Raw genomic sequence first — 16,114 nt, forward strand, 5'->3', positions numbered from 1 at the left:
TATATATGTGTTTATATATAAATATACACACATATCTATGTATATATATATATATATATATATATATATATATATATAATTCCAAATTAATGTTTCTTTCAAACAAATTTTATCTTTCATCATTGTTTTTGGTTACGTCTTCAATTTTATTTATCAAAGTACTTCATTATACATAATTGATCTTTAAAGTGAAGAAGCAAGCCAGGAATTGTATAACCAAAATATTGGAATCTGCAAGTTGCAACAATAATTTTGACTCAGATTTCCATTTTCAATCTTCATCAATAATTTTTCAGCCCCTGATGTGTCCTAATTTTAAAGGAATTTTCTTACAGGATCTTAAAGCAAATAATAATATTTAATTGTGTTGATATGTATTCTTAAGGATCTTTGTAAAGATCCTAATTAACGTAAACAAAGAAAACTTTGTGGAAACGTTTCTTATCTCTTAGAATGAATATGAAACAGTAATCTAACCATTGCAAAAATATTGAGGTGTAAACCAACTGTAAAAGTAGTGCGCTAAGTGAAAATTTCTTCAACATCAGAACTCTTAATCATTACGGTAGATTTAAACTTTTAATGTTTGAAAGAAAAAAATGATCTTTTTTCTGCAAATTGTGGCACCGGATGCTGAAACATCTGTTTTCTTCTGCTGAAGGCCTCACGTGGGGCTTCATATTGATGGTTTGAGGATAGTTGAGTAGTTGTCAAAAGTATTCAATTTTATCAATTAAATTTTAATCAATTCTGCCAGCAGCAGAGTTGATATCCTTTCTAAACTATCGTTTGTATCAATTGACTTTCAAATTTTATTGCAACCAATACAAAAAGTTACAAAACCGAACTTATTACTTAAGGAAAATATAAAGAAGCAAGGCGCCATTTCTACACCTGCTTTTTAATGTTATGACAATAAATAATTTGTTAAGTTGTGCCTTATGTATCTTTATTTGTGCGCTCTTAAGAAATAAAAACATATCACATTGCTTTTCAGATTAATAAATCAAAACGTTTGTGCTGTATTTTTTAGGATTTAAAGCAATCGAAAATGCCGAACAGCCGTTTTTTCTCAATGACAGCACAAGTGAAAAAAAAAACAAAAATCTAGGTTTGTGCGTTCTTAAATACCAGTGGAAGACACAGTTTTGATAAACATTATTCAAATTGAAAAAACGGGATTTTAGATGACGTGTAATCAAGCATAATGTATTGTCTCCTTTGAGATTTCTCTATGAAAAAAGTGTCAATTTTTTTGTCTCGTTGTATTCCTTCCAAATTTAATTTTTTTAGCCTAAAAAGTGGGGGCGCACCCTCTACGTGTCATATTTTTAGATGATGGTTTACTATGTAATGGCACGTGCTCTGTAACTGGGGGCGCATAACATACTGAGGCGACAAACGAAAAAGATCCGAAGTAACAATAAACGAGACGTACAATCAGTACAAGGATCAATCATTGAGGATAATAGTTTTGTTCATATTGTGATGCTAACGTGGTAAAAATTCTGTATCCACTATTTAACGCAATCATGACATTGATATGCAGTAAGAAGGAATACAACATTAGCTTGCCACAAATTCTCGCAATAACAATAAAAGTTCATTGTAGCGGTAGAAATACTGGATGTACTCTTCCAGCCAATCAGAGACTGGGAAGACACTATTCTTTTATATATAGCGCTAACTCTACTAACTATATCCAATCTAATTGAGTAGTTGCACGATGCGTCAACTTGTGACTACGGTGTTAATCTTTACAACCACTGTTATAATTGAAGTTTATTATTCAGTGTTTTACAGAGTCGGTTAGTCTAAGAAAGATAGGTAAGCCTACTTCGCTCGCAAAAATAAGTAACTTTTTTTACCTTAAGGCTGTAAAAGCATACCACATAGGGTCTGCCTTAACTGGTGCAACCAGTGAGTTAACAAACTCTAACCGTAAAAAGAATTCACACAAAACACAAAATTTTTTCTTACAAGAGAAACCTAGAGCTAGTATCAAACTTTTATATTTAAATAAACACTTAAATTTAGGGAAACACGGAAACACAATCCCAACAAATTTAACTAAAAATAAAGAACTAAAAAAACACCCAACGTTAAACAAACTGAGCCGTCACACTGGTCAAACGTCATCCCAAACGGATGCACACTCCGAGAACCAAAAATAGGTGTTCGCACACAACAGAACAAACACTTTTTTTCTCATGTTAATCCCATCAAAATATCACATTGTCAAACCAGGATGACTAAACATACTCTTGAATACAATACAACAACTTAAACGCATCTTTTTCTGTATTTAGCAACAGCCTCTTCTCTCTGCACCTAACAAAATTCCACAAGTCTCTCGAATAGCTTTCCATTCATTTTTAATTGAGATCTAAGTAACTCAAATCACAAAAAGGCACAATTCTTCTTATCTGCGATCCTCACATTGATGTTTAAAATGATACTTTATTCAATTCACTATAAGACAGTTTATTTGAATTTCTCAACGGAGTATACGCAAAGTTCAAGCAACCTGATAGAGTTGGTGCTTTAAGAAAATCACCATTTGAAACTTTAAAACGCCTAGCAACAACATTAAACATTACCTCTGTACAATCACGAAAAGAAAGCGTACACAAGATCGTTAAAAAAATCGAAGTACTTACTCATCTTATACAAAAGTATATCAGCTCAGTAAAAAGTGCAGACCTACCAGAAGAAGAGATATCAGATACTCTCACACGCTTATTATTGTACATTACATACATGGGTTTGGGAAAAGTCCAGTACGACATATTTTTACAACCATGAAACTAATAGCTGAAACAAACTCTCAGTTAGTAGGTAAATTACCAGAAACGCTGCAATACATCTATGACCACAATTGGTTTCCAGAAAATTTGATAAAAGTTACAGAAGTGCCATCAGAAGTTATACAAAAATTAAAAATAGACAATGAATAAAATGAGTTGAGAAACCATAATGATGGAAATCAACCGTTTACATTCACTAATATCATCGAAAATACAAACACATCTCTTGAGGCGTCACCAACTGTCTCAAACATGGGGATTATAATACATTCAAATCCAATGGACTGAAATTTGAATGAAACCACAGAAACTGATTTAAATTCCACATTAATCGATGATTGAACACTTTTGTCATCGCATACAGTAAGCACTCTATCGCTAATAGACCTAGATAATAATAATAATAATAACCTTAACAAGGATAATAATTCTATTGACAATACAAATAACAACGCAAATATTCACGAAAATCACAGATATTAACAACTCATTAAATCGACTTAGCTAACACACAGTTCGGACCCATTAAACACAACTGTATCACTTTTACCGAATGTAAACACACTTTTACCAAGCTTACAAAGAAAGAACCCTGTTCATATTAATACTGAATCTGTCATTTCATCGTCCACTTAACCAGCATCAACAAATAACCAAAATTTTCAATTGAACCTCCCCCTCCCCCATAAGCAAAATATTCAATTGAACCTCCCCCTCCCCCCTCCAACCCGTTATTATTTACAATCCGCTTCGACACAAGAACTTTCACCGGTTGTTAGAAGAAACGCACAAATGATATAACCCTATTTAGGAGGTTCGGTGCCAATGCAACAGACATTAAGATCATTTCATGGTTGCGATCCAACATATACAGCAGAAGATTTTTTGAATGCTATCACAGCAAACAAGGTAATGACGGCAAGCCCAAAACAAATTGATTCTCCCTATTATGAACATTGGATTCTTTAACAAATGGCTATGATACACATAGTTTGAATAGGCTCCGCACAACAGTGCGAATCAAGGTTGCTACTAGAAATCAAAAGGAACTTGCAATGTTTTTGTCGAGAATTTTAAAAGACTTTTGATAACCAACATTCGCAAACACACAAAAAACTACTTTTCGAAAGCATAACACGTTCTTCAGGCAAAAAAATAGAAACATTAGCCCTTCGAATCGAACAAATGACTATAAAAGCCTATGTTAACAATGCTCCAAATATGATAAATGCACAAATGAATGATGCAGTTGCTGAAGCATTACATCAACAATTAGCCAGAATAGCTCTGAAAAAAATAGCTAACCACAAGTCAACAGAATTGGAACCACAATTTTTTTTGGACATTTAAATGAAAAAATACATCAAGAAGTTATCACTAGAACAAATATTGACAGACATAAAAAAAACAAAAATTTAACTTTTTCTTTGTACATAAATAGTTTCTCTATGGATATAGACAACCTCACAGTAGATGATGTACACAATATAGAATAAGGCTTTTGGGATCAACGTAATACAACGTAAGAACTCAAATGATCCAACATTTAAAGGAAAACCATTATTACTTAAGTTTTGCAAAAATAAATGTTCACGATCAGGAACGATAGTATCTCCAACTGCCTGGAAAGAACATACACAAAACCAACTGAAAAACTTAAACTTCAAAAAAACCGTTTAGCCAAGCTAGGAAGTGTAATCATAACTCTCCAAATATGCAAATCACATCTAATAACATGACTGGCAATCATTTCTTCTCGCCCAAAAAGCAATAGTAGAGAAAAACGAAACACTTCTCGACATAGAAGTCCTAATTGGACTCCGCATGCTAATCTAAAACCACACTATGGAAACAGTAATTTCAAACCACCAAGCAGAGTGGGTTAACAAAACCCAGACCTCAAAACTTTCATAAGATTAAAACAAATTATAATAACAACAATAACTCTAACTCTCGAGAACAATCGCCTAATTACAATAGAGTTGGATATCGTTCACGACGACGGTTTTCACGTAATTGCCTTGTAAATGTGCAAAATTGTATTAACTCCTATTTTAGACCAAGAATAGGTAGGCGACACAACGTCTAACAACGAACAAACAAAAACACAAAATGTTTCAGAAGAACAATTTACGGAACAGCAATTTAACGATTTACTGTTAGAAGTTAGCCAAGATGCACACGATGAATATTTAACTTGTCAAGAAGAATGCAATACTCTCACTGAAGAATAAATAATTCTACATCCGGTAAAATAAAATATTCGGGTGCTACCCCTTAAAAAATACAAACAACAAACAATCGATCATACTAGAATGATCTCACCACCACATATTGAGATTGATTTCTTAATAGACTCGGGAGCCACAGTTAACGTATTAAACGAAGACACTCGGAACGGAATTAACAAATACACAAATTTTCCTTTCGAATTATCATCATTTGTCCTTTCGGCAGCAAATAACAATAAGTTACAGTCACAGAGAACTAAGAATCTGATTTTTATCCAGATGTAACTGAACACAGAAAAAAAACAAAACGCAGTTTGTACATTGAACTTTCCACTATTTAACACAAAATTTTAAATTTTAGGGACACATGTCCTAAAAAAATGTAGAATCCATAAAGTGCTCATCTCATTCACTAGAGATAAAACGTAATTATAAAAAGAAGTTTCCGAAAATCTAAGAATCTTCCTGAAAACCACCACCGTATTGCTCACGGTTATTTACCGTCATTGGAGACCATACACTAATTTTCAACCGTTTGTACATTGTATTCTCACTTAGTCACCTACTGCATATGAATGCAAAAGCAATAACGCAAATGGACGCGCAATTTATAAATCTGAATTCTCGTTCATACCACCACATAAAAACATGCTCTTTTCTATTATGGATATTAATATCTTGTTCAATTTTTCAAATACTAATCCAAAACCCTATAAATCATCCACTAACACTTGTTACAGGACTCATTGGATACGCACAACAAGATATCTAATTAACAGACCTGCAAGCTATGAAATACCGTATCAATGAAATTACAGAACTCATGAAAGCAAACATCGCAATGTGACTCACACATGGTACATCAGACACGCTTATAAAACTATATTGCTTAGATCTAACAAAACAACAATGGCAACAAAAAATTTTTTCATGTACCATTTGGAACTTTTCTATTCACAGATACAGAGAAAACCTTCCTCTAAATGTCTAACTTTGAACTCACGAAATTAAGGCAAAAACAGTGTAAACAATTAGCTCAAAGCTTAATTCAGTAAAAAACCTGCTACGTCATCTCTAAATTTGATGTAGGTAAAATCAAGGTTGATCTAAATCTGCCTCTTATAGCTACAGCAATCTTCAAAAATCAACGCGCTACTCGTATTCCCTTACAATTTCAGGAACGAGTACAACATTTACTCGATATAATCACAAACTTTGATATAATTTTACCCGTTAACACAGACTCCTTAATTAAAGGGAGCACATTTTTTAATCCCAAAATTATAATTTAAACTCTTTAAAAAAAGCCGCAACCACAATTAACCAAAAAACATCCATGCAGCTGCCAGATATACATATAGACATCGTCCTACTGGTTGTTCCCTCTCCCACCCGCTTTACTTCACAACCAATTATCCACTACCCACCTATCAGAGTCAAGCTCAAATACACCAAACACAAACACATCAACAACCAGTAAAAACATAAACTTCGATGAAGTACTCAGGCTTTATTACAGACTCAAATATAAAACAACACCAACTCTAACTGCTCCACCACAAGCAAAAAAACCAGAATTAAAAAACTAATCTAACACATCACAATTTTCCACTCAATCAATTAATTTTGTTAACACAATCGCAACTCAAATCTCAGAAATACCACAACCTATACACACTGGATCAAATAAAAACGAAACACCAACAGACATTAGTCTTATTTTAGGCAGCTCTAATTCAGAGTTATTCAGCTCTCAGCTCTACTCACCCAGTCAGTCCCAAATCGCAAGTAACCAATTTAATCCTCCACAAGGGCCAGGCACGAACATTGAACGTGTACTGTCACAAGCTCATTGGAACCCCTCAGTTAATAAGGTCAATTCATCACCGTCCTTTTAAAGTTCACTTCCACAAAGTTTTCTAGGCACTACAATAACTCTTAGCTCAAATTCCCTCCACTTATCCTACTTTACCCCTAAATCTCGACCAAAATTTGTAGTTCCCCCTCACGCTCTCCTTGGAGATCATAATAATGGTGAACAACAACATAATTGGGCTAAACAAAGAATAACTAAATCATACAAGATTATACCGTACAGAAACAACGAGCAGGCGATTTAGTTCAACAATCAAAGATTTTTTTCTCAGTAAAATATGTAGTTAAACAAGATAAATTGATTTTTCACCCACAAGCCGCTGCTCCACCTTATTTTGAGTAAAAACAAACCATTCACAATTTATTTGTCAATAAATACACTACAGATCTGACAGATACACAAAGAACAGAGCAGGATGTTTTGTTTCTTTTATTCAACACTCCGGTTTATCTTACACATGTCCATTACAAATTTAATTATACTCTTAACTAATATATACTCTTTAATTATACTCTTTCCTCCCAGCTACCTCTGAAAGAACCAGATACAATTGATAAGCGTAACATCTTTACTCCCAGATGAAGAGTACAAGATTTATTTGTAACTCACTATGACTGTTCTCCACACATATCGCAAAGATGCGTTATTATACGTCGGCGAATTTTAAGATCAAACAAGCAGATTTTCAAATTTTGCCTGTCCAAGTGTCCATATTCTCGCAAATTTGAACAATTAGAGTACGCGCATACGCCATACATAAGACACTCAGCGAAAAACTAAATTTTTGCCACAAAACCTCCCTTAAAAGAGGCCTCAGGTTTAATAGCGATATTTGGTACATTAACAAAATGGAAAGACCTTTCTTTCCCACAAAACTTGAAGCTTGTAGAGAACTTGCACGCATTGGTCTAATAAACAAACAACACTATCAGCCAAAGTTGTACAACTTATTTTACTTAATGATCCACGTTGGCAAGCTAACATTGAAGCCAAATAAGGTCACTTCCAACTGGATCGCGGCCCCATTTTTGCCTTCCACCACGAAATCTCTTGTATAATCCACGGGACCATGATTGGATCCCAAACGCTATTGATAATTTCCGGGCTAACTGCCCAGGATAAAATCCAAAACGCGAATTTCATGTCATCCATACACTAGGATAGATGGTCAATTCAATTAACTATCATCACGCTTAGTTTCGATATTGAATCCGACATATTTATTATGGCAAGACACGCAACAAATGAAATATTGAAACGGGTACTGTCACTCAAACAACGCTATTAGAGCAACAGTCATTTGTGAACCAAATGATAACTTTCGAATTTTTGACGTTGGTAGTAGCCCGAATGATAAAATTTCATAAACGCTGCACTCTATAAACACTCACAAACAATGAAACTAACTCTGGACACCAACACAATGAATACATGTACACAGAGCGCTTTCAAGACCATCTTTATGATAATTTAGTACTTTCTCGCGTTGAATTACTCGCGAAACCTCTCTACAAGTGTGATGAGGATAACACCACAAGATGTTTCCATACAAAATAAAGAAGGTTTTTAACTTCGTCACAGGCAAAGCCTCTGATGAATTTAAGGATGTCCAAGTAACAATTCCGAACAACGCACACTCCGTCACACAATATACTTATGCAAACAATAGAAATAGTTACGTTATCCCCCGAGAAAGATAAGTCTATGGAGAATCGAAGAAGTACGAAATTTTACGCAGGCAAAACTGGTTTGGTGCTGTACATCCAAATGTACAAATCAATACCAAACTTGAATACATGATTAGTCGCGTTTTTTAGAAATGGACCACACCAGTCTTTTCATATACAAAAGTCTGCAATCTGGACCGCTATTTAAAACAGACCGACTTTATCTTGCTAACACAAAAATTTTCACTTTTGGGAAGTATCATTGCTGGCCAGCGAAACACATTCGCAACACTGAAAAGTTCAAATATTATTTCACTAACACTGAAAACTTCAAATATTATTTCACTCTTTCATTGCACACCTGCCTCCTCATCACTTTATGTCTTAGAGAACCAATACTAGAAAGTATACATATCAAGTAGCATAAAAAGCATTCCCTTGGTCTATTAAAAGACCATGTAAAGCTGACAACTTCGATCAGCAAAAAAATTAGACGCATGTGCCAATGAATCATATGGCTCAACGCCTTATCCAATTAAAGCGCGAAACCTCGTTAACATAATCACCATGAAATTGAAAGATGCTTCAACCACGCCAATTTTAATGCACAACAAGTTGGCATATATAGTCAAGGAGATTGGACTGACTCAATTGAAAAGCTGAAATTTAGTCAATTAGTAGAGGATGCCGCAGAGAAATTTGAAGTGGCACAACCTGTTAATTTTACAGACCTTGCAAAACAAGCACAACTAAAAGCACAACTTTATCAATTACAAAGCCAAAGCACAAATTATTTTAAAAAATTTTTCATTAACGGAAAAGAATTTACTTTTTGCCATCTCGATTGACGTGACCTTATCAATGGCAACTATCTAAAATAAGCCCTTTTGGGACCTTTAGATATCCATGATAGGCATTGAGAAAAATAGCCAAAAAATTTGACAGTGTTTGATTTTTTAAAATGTCTTTTTGGACTATTTCGTAGCGCCTTTAACGCATACAATCTCAAATCACTCTTAGGACCTTATATCACTTTTAGCTAAAATTTTAACCTCTGGATTTTTTGGTGTTTTTTCTCAAACTTTTTTCATATTTTACAGATAGATTTCTCTCAATATAAACCACCATCACCAAATAAAAGACAAAAGAACTCTGTGAACAGTAGCACTCAACATTCTCAGTATGAAGTGATTCTATTACACAAGAAATTTGAAAATTTCTATAAAAAAAATTAATATCCTGTACAAAATAACTCTAATAAACATAGAGCCTCATATCTCCCTACATCAATTTATGAATGTTATAAATTACCCATAGAAACACACAATAAACCTGATTTTGGATCATTACACTTACGCACATAATATCCTAGCAAACGTAAAACTTTATGAGCTATCTCACCTTCTAAAGAATTTTCTTAGGATGATCCTGAAAACCACGAAATCCCCGAGGAACTCGCTTCAAACTTACCTAGCACTAGAATATGACTTTTGTTTTGTTTCAGAGACAAAACAGCTGTCAATCCTAGATCTCAGGATTGAGGCTCACGATTCCTCCAAACGTTGTCCCAACGGCATACGACCTTACCATGTTGGATGTCGACGACATTCTAATCCCGCCGTTGACACCATCGGTACTGCCCCCTCCAGTAACCCAAGCAGTTTGCGAGATGCAAACACTGGCCGTCTTCACGATGGCCTAAGCCTCTCCACAGACACAGTCTGTGGATTCAGCTACTTATTTGCGGGTGAACCCACTGCCTTCACCGGCCATTTCTTCCTCATCATCGGGAAAACAAATTTTATTTATTGGGAACCACACAAGCTCACCGACAGTCACTATAGGACAGGTCAGTTCGTCACACGAACTGCTTTTACAGGGACAACAACCGGTGCCACAGCCCCCGCAATTGTTCCAGCCGTTGGTGCCACAACCTCCACCATCATACAGTTCCTCTTGGGCAGACGAAATAGCAGCGGTGGAACAGTCAGGCCAACACCCCTTACGGTTGACCCAAACTTGACCTACTCCGGTAGAATACGTGTCCCTCATCCCCGTTCACAACCTCTCGCCTACCTCCCGCCTGTGATGCCCACACCAATATCACAGCCTAATAATATCGACCAATCGAAGTTTGGAGCGCCCACAGTTCCTTCACTTCAACCTTAGCAGTCCTTTCCTCAGCCTTCTCCATTTGACTGGCCAACTTCAACCGACAACTACAACTGCACGTACCCTTCACCACGAAGACGCCCCCGACCAACAACGCACTAAGTATACGCCATGCGTGTATCATCGATTCAAACCTCACAGTCGCCTGCTCAGTATACAGCAAGCCCACCTAGAGGCCCACGAGCCTTGTCACCCAAACAGCGAATAAAGCCATTCACTCCCCCACAGAGCACTTACCACAGAGCATCTGGCCCAAACTTCAAATTTCTTCAATTCACGAATCTTCTGGGCATTAACACGGAACGCGATGTTCATGTCCTTCCAGAGAGGATTAACTACGTTTCGGCGCGACCACACCACACGTTGAAACCGATTGCCAGCTAATGCTCTCTTGTACAATTGGAGATTGAATATGTGGAAGAGAGAACTGATAAGAACCTTCCTGTAGATATCTCCACTTCCCTATCAATCTACGCTTCACAAAAAGATTTTGGCACTCGTCCAAATATTTCTTTGCTCTGGCTGATCGACGGAACGACTATTTGAACACGTGTTTGCGAGGGATGTCACCCAATATCGTCTCTATAAAAATACGATCCCTTGTACCTTCAGTTTGGTTTTTTGATCCAACACAAATGGATGTGAAAACTCAAACTCACAAAGTCAATTGGACAAAGATGCTCCACACGATCCACAACTACCTCTTTGTCCTGCATCAGTGCCATAGGATAATCCCCTGATGCACATAACTTCATGTTTACAGTAGGCTAACACAAAGCCAACTCCGCCTTCTCTCTAAATTACAGTTATGTCATCATCCCTAATTATTGTGAGGGCAACCTACTTAAATTTAAATCATCGAAAGTTTTTTTCTTGTTTTCGCCTCTATACGCGAAAAGACATCGCCCCATACCTGTTCCAATTGAATACCTCCAGTGCGTAGAGGGAGGCGCCACAAAAGGTACGTATGGACAGACTTTCAACCTCCTCTACAGGGACTGGATAGTGAACAAATTAGAAAGTAGCGAGCCGACACCGAAAGAAACATAAAACCTCAACTATCTTTTAGCGATGCAACCGACCTGTAGCACTGACTTATAAACTCGAGCTCTGACTGCCTGCCTTGCGAGAGATAAAGAATTCCTAGATTTTTTTAGGGCCCTGACAATCGAGCCCCTGATTTTGAATTCGGATTGCGAACATAGGCCACTGCTCTCTCAGGATGGGTCACTGACCCAACAATTCGAAGACACACTCTTCTTCAAAACCTAAAAAGTCGTTACAGTCCTTCTCCTTAAGATATAAAATCCTAATAAATTTTAATATTTTCACATTCTTTCTTAAATGTTTCCGTCTCTTTTTACCACAATTGAACAATAGGATCAGTTCTTTTCTTTTTTTCTGGTCGGCCCCTACAAGGCAAGCATTTACAGTTGACAAAAGATTTAAGGTATTAAGTAGCTTACACAGAAGCTAAAATATGGATTTCCACCAGAAGGTAAGGTGGTAAAATCGGTCGTAACGAACTTTTTACCAGAAGGAGATAACTAGAAATCTCTTTGTACAAACCGACAGAGTCTACTACTTTAAACAATCCTCCAATTGGGACCAAATTCTCACTACAGGAAAGTGAAAGACAGTTGGGTAATCTAACAGGACTGATGCTACTTGCCTGTAACTGGCACTCTCACTGGCTCCACACATGAAAAAGATGTTGACTGCTTACTGACGACACAAGTCAAAACTTCACTGACAAGGACTTCAGACGACGGCGCAAGTCACCGCCTCGAACACACAACGAGGATGGCACATCCGCCGAATTTCCACTACAAATCACAAATTCAGATCAAAACTCTTAACCCCGGATGAATGTCGCAGTAGAAGTACAGGAAGCACACCTCCAGCCAATTAGAACCTAAGAAGACACTACATTCTTTTATAAAGCGTTAACTCTACTATTTATACCCAGTCTAATAGAGTAGTTGCACGATGTGTATACCTCTGACTCCAGTGTTACTCTTCATAACCACCGTTATAATTGAATATTATCTTCAGTGTTTTACAGAGTCGGTTAGTCTAAGAGATATAGGTAAGCCTATTTTGCGCGTAGAAATAAGTAGCTCTAACATTTTATATCCTAAGGCTGTAAAAGGATCCCACATAGGGTCTGCTCTATCATACCAACTTTATGCAACGAGATCTTTGTAATCTGGCTTGTTGAAGATTTTTGATGTCGTAATTTTTTGGTGAAAAAATACGAATGGGTGTACAAGCTTAGACTTGGACAAATGAGCAAAGATTTACATAAGATGACAACGATTTGTAATAAATTGTTACATCCAGCTTTTTAACAAAAATTTTAAAATATCGTTAGTGCTTTTTTTGAAAAGCATAATTAGTCAGTAAATTTCGCTTTTTCAACACGGGCAATGGGGTAGAGACCAAAGCAAAAATTTAGTGACAGACCCTAGTGACAGATTTATTAAAAAACCGTCTTGGGCTAAAAATTTTGAAGGATAGACTATTGTCCATAATGGCTATAAAAAGATCTTTTTTTACTTTAAAAAGATCCTCGGCTTCAGCTGGCCAAAACTGTGGTCCACAAAGATAATATATTATTTAAAAACATTATCTTATTATCTTTTTGACGAGATAATGACTACCGAGGAGCACTTTAACCAAGTGTTCACTTTAAACAGGAAAAAGAACTGAAAGAACTGATCTTTGAACTAAAACACCACAAAAAGTCGAAAACTTCAAATGCTTTTTACGAAATGGTTTGTCTTTCTTCTGTAATGTGAATTTTAATCTTGTGGAGAGAATTGTGTTGGGTTGAAATTGTCAACAGTAATACAAATTCATTTCAAGTCCTATATAACTCCATGTGGCATTCTTATCGAATGTTTTGCAAAAACTTCTTCTTTCTAAAAAGATCATCACATACCGGAGTTTTCGTTTGCCCGTGTCGAAATTACCCCCTGCTTACTCCCAAACCGATGTAAGAGTAGGGGCAATTATCTATGGGGCTAAAACGATGTAAGATTAGGGGGGTAATGGGGGGATTTTTAGATTTTACCCCCTAAAAAATGTAAGATTAGGGCAGATTGAGAGGGTAATGCGGGAGTGGGGGGGGGGGGGGGGGGTAATGGGGGGATATTTTCAGAATTTACCCCCACCCCCCCCCCCCCCCCCGCCGCACTCGCCAAAAAATTTACCCCCAAAAAGATGTAAGGTTAGGGGGACAATTTTAACGAGGTAAAACTTTGAGATCCCCCTGGTAAAACGACGCAAGGGTGAGGGGGTAATGGACCCCTTAACTCCCTGCTCTTGTATAGTTTTACCCCATTACCCCCATATTCTTGCGTCGTTTTACACCCCATTATCCCCCCCCCCTCTTAGCCCCAAAAAGGATATAGACTTTTGAGGGGAATTGGCTAAATCGCAACAAGCAAAACAAAACTGTAAGATCGCGACCCTTGCACACAGTCTGACAATACCCTGGTCGAGACCCGATGTTAATGTTGCAAGATTCTTGAAAAAGGATGTTAATCTTGCAAGATCTTGCAAGACGATGTTAATCTTGCAAGATCTTGCAAGATGATGTTAATCTTGCAAGATCTTGCTAGATTCTTGCAAGATTAACATCCGAATTTAAAACCCCAGAAAAAAAAATGATTCAATCGGCAAAATTTCTAATCCAATTGATCATACGTTTTGTTTGGTGGGTGAAAATAAAGTTTTTTGCTGATAAAATAGGTACATGGTGAAATTCGCAAATTGTCTTTATTCTTGGCCTTCCAATCCTTTTGAAAATCGTTTCATAGCATCACTCTATGTTGATCTTGCAAGATTAACATCCGATTCCGACTCGGGTAGTACCTATGGTCTGGAAAGCTTGATCAAATTCTGATCCAGAGTCTAAACGATCTAATCGGCGCACTACCTGCAGTCTCGAAAGCTGGATCAGAGACCCACTCACAAACGGGATAGTCTAATCATTGATTGGTCTAGAGCCTGGATAGTCTGAGCAGAGCTCAATCCAGTGTCTGTACAATCTCTTCAGAAACTCTTTCACTTGATAAACAAATTGAAGAACTTGCAAGATAATTTTGTTTGGAAGTAATTTTTTGCCCAAAAACCTAAAAAGCATACGAATAAATTGGTGTCTATTTTATTGAAAACGATTCATCATACCAATGACAACTGCTACACTCTAAAAATCTCTCGTGTGAAATCACACGATTTTTTCTTGTGTGATGAAAAATCACACGATTGATTTTTCGTGTGAAAAATGCGTCTCGTGTGATTTCACACGAGAAAATTTTCCTCGTGTGATGAAAAATTACACGATTTTTCGTGTGAATGAATGTATGAGGAAATGAAGCAATTTTTATAGAAAATTCAGATTTTTTCCTCGTCCTAATTTCCTTTAGAACAGACGGCTGAGCTATCCATGATAATTTCATGCTATATTGGGCTCTTTTTAGTGATTAAAGCCAAAGATAATACTTTAATTTGAAAAAGTTGGGTACAAAGTGCATTTTTTTCTTTGTTTTGTCATTTAAAAAGAGAGTCTGGTTATTTCAATGTACTATACGTGAAATCAATGGTGATTTCAATGGACTAAACACCCAACAAAAAGAGCCCAATAAAAAGATTTCAAAAATTCAAGGCATAATGTGTTCAACGTAGATGTAGCGCACTCAAGAGTTATAGGTTCAAAAAGCTTCTTGAATAATGCAACCTCTGTGGGTCTTTTACTCATCCCAATTTCTTTTAGAACACAAGAATGTTCTCTCATTTGGATTCTCATACTATTTTGGGCTTTTTTCAGTGATTAAAACCATGATAAAACTTTAAAATGAAAAAAATGTGGTAAAGTGGGCCACCTAAATTTATCCCGCAAAACATTTTCTCCAACGCTGATTTTGAGTGACTGTCAAGTATAATTTGTAGAAAATCTCATTTTTTAAATCAAAATCAGTGTTTGCTTGCGCAAAAAACTCATAGCTGGAGAATATAAGAGAATCTAACAAGTTACCGAGGAAACTGTTTTGTGAGGTTTGTACATTTTTTTTCTTTGTTTTTGTCATTTAAAAAGACAGTCTGGTAAGCTCAAAGGACCATACGCTGGTTGTCAGGATTGGAAATTTATGCGGTGGTTGATAAACACCCCAAAAAAGAACCCCATTGAAAAGGATTTAAATTTTTTATGGATATTGTGTTCAAAGTAGATATAGCGCACTCAAGAGTTATAGGCTCAAAATGCTTCTTGAATATTGCAAACTCTGTGGGTCGTTGACTTGCTTCTCCTAAGAGAATTCACACAAATGTACGGATAAACTGAATAAAATCAGTTTT

General features: G+C 36.4%; 1 protein-coding gene across 1 annotated transcript in view; it reads right to left on the reverse strand.

The window, feature by feature from the left end:
* LOC142334949 (uncharacterized) overlaps positions 1-498 on the reverse strand; it is a 100,968-nt gene extending 100,470 nt beyond the window's left edge. Inside the window, exon 1 of the mRNA XM_075383278.1 lies at positions 478-498. The gene's annotated coding sequence lies outside the window, so the exon portion shown is untranslated. The remainder of the gene's footprint in view (positions 1-477) is intronic.
* Positions 499-16,114: the final 15,616 nt, after the last annotated feature.

This window comes from Convolutriloba macropyga, chromosome 2 (assembly GCF_964194025.1).
Source record: "Convolutriloba macropyga chromosome 2, txConMacr16.3, whole genome shotgun sequence".
Taxonomy (NCBI): Eukaryota; Metazoa; Xenacoelomorpha; order Acoela; family Convolutidae; genus Convolutriloba; species Convolutriloba macropyga.